Genomic DNA, 8,074 nt, shown 5'->3' with positions numbered 1-8,074 from the left:
AAATTTGGGTGAAAAATTGCAAAATTTTTATAATTTTTATACAAAGTTTAAAATCTGAATTTATATGGTGTTTGTTGTATAGCCAGCTAGGCTTTTATAAAAAAATAATAAACATTAAATAAACAAAAGACAAATAGCCAAAACTGGTCAAAATATCGCACTCCTATTATTTTGTGGACAACTGTATATATCTACATTAGACTTTGTCAAATAACGCGTATGTTTTTTTCTTTCCGTCCCATATGAAAAATTCTTTGTCGGTCACAAAAAAAGTATTGTGGCACAATTCTAGCCCTCCAGCTTCATTTTTCAATAAGCTTTCGCAAAGATAATAATTTTTAATGAAAAAAAAAATTGTATCCGCTACTTTTTTTATTATTTATTATTTAAATATTTATAACAAATAAAAAAATAAACAAACTTGTAGCCCATTCCATTTTAGTATTACAAGTTGAAGTTTAAAGTAGCTAGGACTTACCGCTGATTTTGGGGATTTTTTTTTTTTTTGAAGGTTTCGTTAATTTCTTCCATTTAAACAAGTTGTCGAACACAAACTGTGTAAAAACGCAGGGTGAAAATCATTGTGTAAAAAGGGTATTTGTATGGAAGAAAATGACTGACACCGCCAACAAAAATATTGCCAAAAATTAATCCACACTAATATTTTTAAACCTGCGTTTTTTTATACATTCTCTTTTAAAAAAAGTTTTTGAAAGTCGGATTTTTTTTTTATTAAAAAAAACTCATTTTTGCGATCGCTAACGGAAAATGAAGATAGAGAGGTGACGTTTTTTTTTTACCGACAACAAAATTTTCAAATGGGACCATAGAAAAGAAAAACATTCGCTTTATTTGACACAGTCTAATGTATATACATATGTACACATTTGCAATTGTATTTGTATATGGAATTGTTGCTGACAGAATTGTGTCTCAGTTGAATTAATTTGAATTGAATTGCGTCAAATTGTTGAGGCAGCTTAGCGCTTAGCTACAAACATATGTACATACCTAAATTCATGTTCATTGTTGCTGAATTTCACTCACTGACGTCATTCGAATAAATTGTTCGTTGCACTGGGAGTGGCTGGCTCGTTGTTGTTGTACAAAGTAGTTATTTTTTATTATCATCTAGTTAAATTAGCTCATTTACCGTTGATAATATTCCATTTTTATATTCGCTCTAAGAATGAATATGTTTTTGATTGCCGGTGCTTCCGACAAGGTGGGAGTATGATAACGGTGACCATTCGTAACGGTTTCAACGGGTCAGTACCGATTTTGAAAAAGTTGTCCCACTGAATTTTTTTGTTTCAATCCGATAAATCAGGATTTCTTTACGGAATAATATAAGTTATCTCGCGCCGTGTCATAAATATCATTTTTGGGATATACGTGGCAGCACTAGAACGTATAATATAAACTGCTAGATTACCTCGTCAACGGTAGTGTATTTAAAACAACAAATTTAAACCTTTCACTGCTACGACGAGCAGATAAACAGGACTGCGTCATTCTCTTTGGGATTGGGTTATCTGGCGTTGTGACAATCTGGTATTACATATAACACTCACTTAAAATTACTGTTGGGCAGTATCGATACCAAAAGTACTCAGAACTCAATTCTCAAAAGGTTCGACAGTTCCCGATTTTTAAACGTATCGAAACTAAGTACTCCAAAATACTCAATATGTACTCACAACAACTCGAAAACACTCAGTACTAAAAATATTCTGTACAAATCATCGCTCGGGATCGATTTGTTGAAAATTTGTTTGAAGAACGCCCTATCTCAGCAAATGGTTCAAAAGCGCCCCATATCAGCTGTCAGTATATTGAATTTACATTGACATAGGGCGTCCTTAAACCATTTTCTGAATTAGGGCGTTCTTCAACCAAAATCGGAGATAGGGCGTTCTTTAAAAAATTTGCCGAGATAGGACGTTTTCGAACTTGCTGCCGAGATAGGTCGATCTTCCATTCAGCAGTCGATATGTGCTGTCAGCTTGTGAGAATTGTGCACTAGGTATTGAAATGTTGCCAACATGTGTATATTTAATAACAGCACTTTCAAAAATACTCGATCCTTAACAGCATCGATATCGAAAAACTCGATTCTCAAAAGTACTCGATACTTCCCAAAACTACTTAAAATTGTTAAGTGTGTGACAAAACAAGCGCGTGGATTTATGTCGGAGGTCAAGATAATGCTTTCTTAAATACAGAGTGAAAAAATAGCTGCCTCTGCGGTTTTTATAATTTTTTTTTTTAGCTAGCATTGTCCTTTGAGGGGTTATAAGAAAGCCCCGAAAAAAACTCGTACAAGTTTATTAATATTTTCAAAACCACTTTTTACGATAGTGTCTTTTAATTTCATTTTAAACAAAACTGTATTGAAGTATGTTACGGCTTTTAATTCGGACGACGAAATTATATGTTCGGACTTAGAAATAGCCCAATTTTTTCCTGCAGAAACCTGGTCACCGTAAGTGTGATGTATGTACTATGTAAGAAAGCCATCGGATTTTTGGTATAAAATAATTTAAACTTCAAGTAAGCCTCGGTTTTCTAAAAAACTAAGATTTTTTGGCCTTAGATGAATGTTTTTTGGTTTTGTAGATTTTGACAATTCTGATCTAGAAGTAAAGGACGCCTCAGAAACTTAAAATGCACTGAAATTCACTAATCCTTCTACAAAAATCACTGTTTTCGCCATTTTCTTTATTAATTCTTATTATAAACCATTTATGTTTACAATTAAAACACGCTTCCTATCCAAAAATTTAATATTAAGAAAATTTACTCTACCGACATTTTATTTTAACATCCAATCCGGCTTTGTTTACTTTTTGTACAGAAATGCCAACGCCGCCAGGACGGCGTAATCTTGTTTTCGATTATTCTTGATTTTTTAATTAATCAACTTTTTGAGATATAACGATGTTTATAAATTGAAAATTTCAGATTTAACCCTTGATATCTTTTTTGATTTTAATTTCCGCCGAATAATTTTTAAAGCTCAAACAGACGGCAGCGTTGATCCGGATTATCTCGGAGTTAGTCCGGATCAACTGCAGTTAATTTCCGAGTTGATCCGGATCAACTCGGAAATTAACTGCAGTTGATCCGGACTAACTCCGAGATAATCCGGATCAACGCTGCCGTCTGTTTATGCTTTAACACAGTTGCAGTCAGCACAAAAAGCTCAACCCAGCTCCATTTTGAAACTGTTAATGCTAAACGGGAGGTATTCTTTACTCGTTTCGTAAACTGTTAACTTTTTGAGTTTCGTAAGTTCACACGCTTAGATGAATGTTTCGATTAAATCTTATGTAATAATACCATTTTCCCACGCCATCCTGAATTACTTTGTTCGCTCCCCCAATTACGATCGCGAATTACCCCATTCCCATGGGAACATTCTTAATTCCATTCGACAGTTCTCTGTCTCTGTGTTTTCTTTTTGTTTTTCTTCGCTGCAAAATGTAGGTTCTTCCTAAAAATTTATAAGTTTCCGTATTAACTTTTCGTACTCAGAAAAAATGCAAGTTTTGATTTGTGAGCTAGTTTCGATAAATTTCCGATACAAATTAGAAACGGCACCGATTTGTTTGTAACTCGCATGGTACTTGGATCTGAATTACCAACCAAATGAGGTAATTCGCTCTCAGAATTTAGTATGGCGAATTAATCTTTAATAAAATAAAAAATAGAAACAAAATTACATAAATTATATACAATAAATATGACCACACATTTTAAAACCAAAGGGAACCCACATTGCATATGGGTTCATAAAAGTGGCTTTGTAATTGTTAACGACAGTTTTAAATTACACTTTAAAACACAACTACTTTTTGTTCAACTCCACTGGTTTGAAGCTTTTGAATATTTTGATAAAGTGGAACGTTAGCATTTATTAACTGATCATGATTCAATAATACAAGGTTCGATAAACTGACAGTTGTCTCTCTCGCACCGCTCCCTTAGCAGTGGCACCGTGTTGCTTCTTTGCAAATTTACATGGAAACAGTGTAGCTTTGGTGTTAAATAAAGGTATAAGCTTTTGTGCAATATGTTTATTTGTATATGCATATGAAGCATATTTAACTGATGAAAACATAAGCATTGGATATTTACATCAGTCTAATAGTAGTCTTATTTTAATTTTGAGTCATTTTGCAGTTTTTATACGATGTAATAATACCATTTTCCCACGGCATCCTGAATTACTTTGTTCGCTTACCCAATTACGATCGCGAATTACCCCATTCCCATGGGAACATTCTTAATTCCATATGACAGTTCTCTGTCTCTGTGTTTTCTTTTTGTTTTTCTTCGCTACAAAATGTAGGTTCTTCCTAAAAATTTATAAGTTTCCGTATTAACTTTTCGTACTCAGAAGAAATTCGATAAATTTCCGATAAAAATTAGAAACGGCACCGATTTGTTCGTAACTCGCGTGGTACTTGGATCTGAATTACCAACCAAATGAGGTAATTCGCTCTCAAAATTTAGTATGGCGAATTAATCTTTAATAAAATAAAAAATAAACTCAAAATTACATAAATTATATAAAATAAATATGACCACACATTTTAAAACCAAAGGGAACCCACATTGCATATGGGTTCATAAAAGTGGCTTTGTAATTGTTAACGACAGTTTTAAATTACACTTTAAAACACAACTACTTTTCGTTCAACTCCACTGGCTTGAAGCTTTTGAATATTTTGATACAGTTTTAAAGTGTAATACAGCGTTTTTGCTGCATTTAAAATGCAACATTTAGCACTTTCGAACATATGTTTTCGAAGAGCGTTCATGCTACCGCATTTAGCAAATGTACATTTACGCGAGTTCGAAATAGTATGCTTTTGACAAACAGCCGTGTTCCAGTCGCTTATTCAGATCCGTATCTATTACGATAAATTCTCACGGAAAAGATAATGTCCAAAAATCCCTACTGAAAAGGAAAAAATAAATTCTAAACCGAAAATTCAATACAAAAACTTGAATTGTTTTAACCATAACCAAACGTTTGTTTGTGTATATATTCATTTGTCGGTGCTGTCAATTATAATTTCCACACTTAATTAGGAAACAAAACAAACAGAGTTGATCACAAATTAATCCAGATTTCTATCAGCATCACATCGATGTTTAATTTGCGTAACTTTTCTTTATCCAAATAATGTAAAATAATAAATGAAATCTCGATCGGCGATCACTGAAACGCAGCTAGCGACTGTATACTCGAAAAAGCAATGTTGCCACTTCTTCTCATTAAACCATGTTCGAATCGTGGAAATTTTGGAAGATCACAGGGTTGCTTTTAGCATTTAGATTCTAAATTCAAAAATGGAGTTGCATTTAGTTGCATTTAGGTGACGAATTTTGTATGGATAAATGTACATTTAGAGTAGCATTTAGGGCTAAATGCGCTAAATGTGCTTTTACGCGTAAGCAAAAACAGCCCATTACATTAGCATTTATTAACTGATAGATAATCTTGACCACTGTTGCCATCTTTTGATTTTCAAAAGGCACCAAAAACTTGGAAAAAAGCGTTTTACCACAGTAAAAGCACCAAAGTTTTTTGAATCAAGGGATGCTTTTTTCATAACATAATACCGAAGTACTGCACATTAAAACTGGTATATCTCGAGAAAGGAAAATCGAATCGCAACAAACGAAAATGATGCCCTAATTAGAAATGGACAAAAAAATTTATGTTTTCATTATATAACCTAAAATATCGCTAAAAACCGTGTTTTTGGCACTTTGAGGTTAGGATATCTCTAAATTCTAGTGCTAGAGCAATTGTAAGGCCAGATTTGGATTCAGCACCAAGAAACGATATGTTTTACTCATGTGGTAAAAAAAAACAAAATTTGTAAAAATAATTAGAAAAGAAAAAAAGAAATACTTAACTTACCTGCGTACTAGCATTTTCAACGCGAATAGAATTTAACAAGGTGGGTTTGCAACTTCAGCTTTTTATCAATTATGGTTGTATTTTAGTCCATTTAAATTTGTAGATTCTTGTAAATTCAGTGCTAATACAGCTTTAAATATTGCAAATTATTTCAGGTTATCACTATCTCGAAGTAATTTTAGTTCAGAAAAAAAGCACTAAAAAGGCACTAGGCACTAAATAATTTTTTTTGGCATTTTAATTTTCAAAAAGCACTGAATCTAGTGCTTAAAGCACCAAGTTGGCAACTATAGTCTTGACTGCTATTTTTCTGTCTCTTTCAAATCAGTGTCAACAGTGCAAATTAACTATTTGGTTACAATTCTAGAACAAATTTAATATAACTTAAAGCACGGTTATAGAACAAAACTAGATAAATGCATGGTTGTATTTTGCATTACGAAAAAATGTTTTACATACAGACATATGTAATTAGGTGGAAAAACTACAATAAAAAAATCGTCATTATGGGGAAAAAATCGTCAAAACGCCATTGAGCTAAAAAAAAAACGTCGAAATGACGACATCAACGACGAAATTACCATTTATATGAAAAAGTCATGAACGACTTCCATACAAACGGAGCCCAAAGTAATTTAAGACGTAACTTTTCCGTACAAGACTCTTAAGTGACTAATGCATGGCATTCGCTACGGGGGACTTCTTCACTAGCACACTAAAATATACACCAATACACAGAAAAACATTTGTAAAAACAACTTTAGGAAATGAAAATAAGTAGAAAAGAGACCCTTTAGCACTGCTGGTAATATCTCCATGTGAGAAGGTGACGCATAGTCACGTGTACATAAAAGAACTGGTCAAGTTTTTCATATTACCCCCGAATTTCTGATGAGGAAATAGCAGCATTACTGCATCAACACTGACCGTCAGGTGACCGGTCATTTGCCAGTAAGATTTCTTATAGGGAAGTATGTATATAAAGAAGTATGTACATATATTACACTTTTAAGACGAAAACGATTTCTAATGCGAGGAGGGTGCCGTTTATCATATTTCTGTCTGCATCATCATACATCGAATGAATCATAAAAAAAATCGGATAACTAAAAACAAACATTCGGAAATGCATTATCATAAATTTGTTTTCGAATAGCGAAATAACAAAAAAATTAATCATTAAGTGCACCCTACAAATTTCATGCGTAGCCACCGCGGCCTTAAATTATGCCCAGAGCCGTACCAACATATGTGTATTTTATTTTATAACTATCGCCATATTTTGTTCTAAGAAAATATCTTACAGATATCTTTAATCAATTGTGGGGAAATTTGCGTACAATAAGCTTATTCAGCTTTCAACTTGCTTAAACAATAACAGAACAAACCATGATTCAATAATACAAGGTTAGATAATTATTGACAGCTGCGGTTTGACACTCCCTTACAAAAGGTTGCATTTACGAAGGACAGAGAAAGGGCAAGAATGCAATCCCTTGTTTCGAAAATGGTAGTAGAAAAGTACGCAAAGTAGTCAATTAGAAGTGAAATTCCTTTCGTAAATTCTAATGTATTTGCAGGAAATCTAGCATTTTAAACGAAATGTTGAACGTAATATTGATATATCTACGTGAATTACGTAATTTATATGCTATTTAGACGTATAAAAACTGCAAAATGACTCAAAATTAAAATAAGACTACTATTAGACTGATGTAAATATCCAATGCTTATGTTTTCATCAGTTAAATATGCTTCATATGCATATACAAATAAACATATTGCACAAAAGCTTATACCTTTATTTAACACCAAAGCTACACTGTTTCCATGTAAATTTGCAAAGAAGCAACACGGTGCCACTGCTAAGGGAGCGGTGCGAGAGAGACAACTGTCAGTTTATCGAACCTTGTATTATTGAATCATGAGAACAAACAGCTGTTTCTCGAATGGTTGTTAAATTTTATTAATACGGCAACTTCTGTTATCATCAAACTGTCACTGTCGTCTACTGTCAACCAAGGTGCATATGGATGCGCCTTGCTGTCAACGCAGTGATTTTGTTCAGTGTTCTGTTAAATTTGTTGTTATTTGGTTAAAAATAAATCTAGTACGGGCGTAACACTCAATAAATGA

The sequence above is a fragment of the Rhagoletis zephyria genome, unplaced genomic scaffold (genome assembly GCF_001687245.7).
Source record: "Rhagoletis zephyria isolate East Lansing unplaced genomic scaffold, Rhagoletis_zephyria_1.1 Rzeph_scaffold_07071, whole genome shotgun sequence".
Classification (NCBI taxonomy): Eukaryota; Metazoa; Arthropoda; class Insecta; order Diptera; family Tephritidae; genus Rhagoletis; species Rhagoletis zephyria.
Note: the sequence above shows the minus strand (reverse complement) of the source record.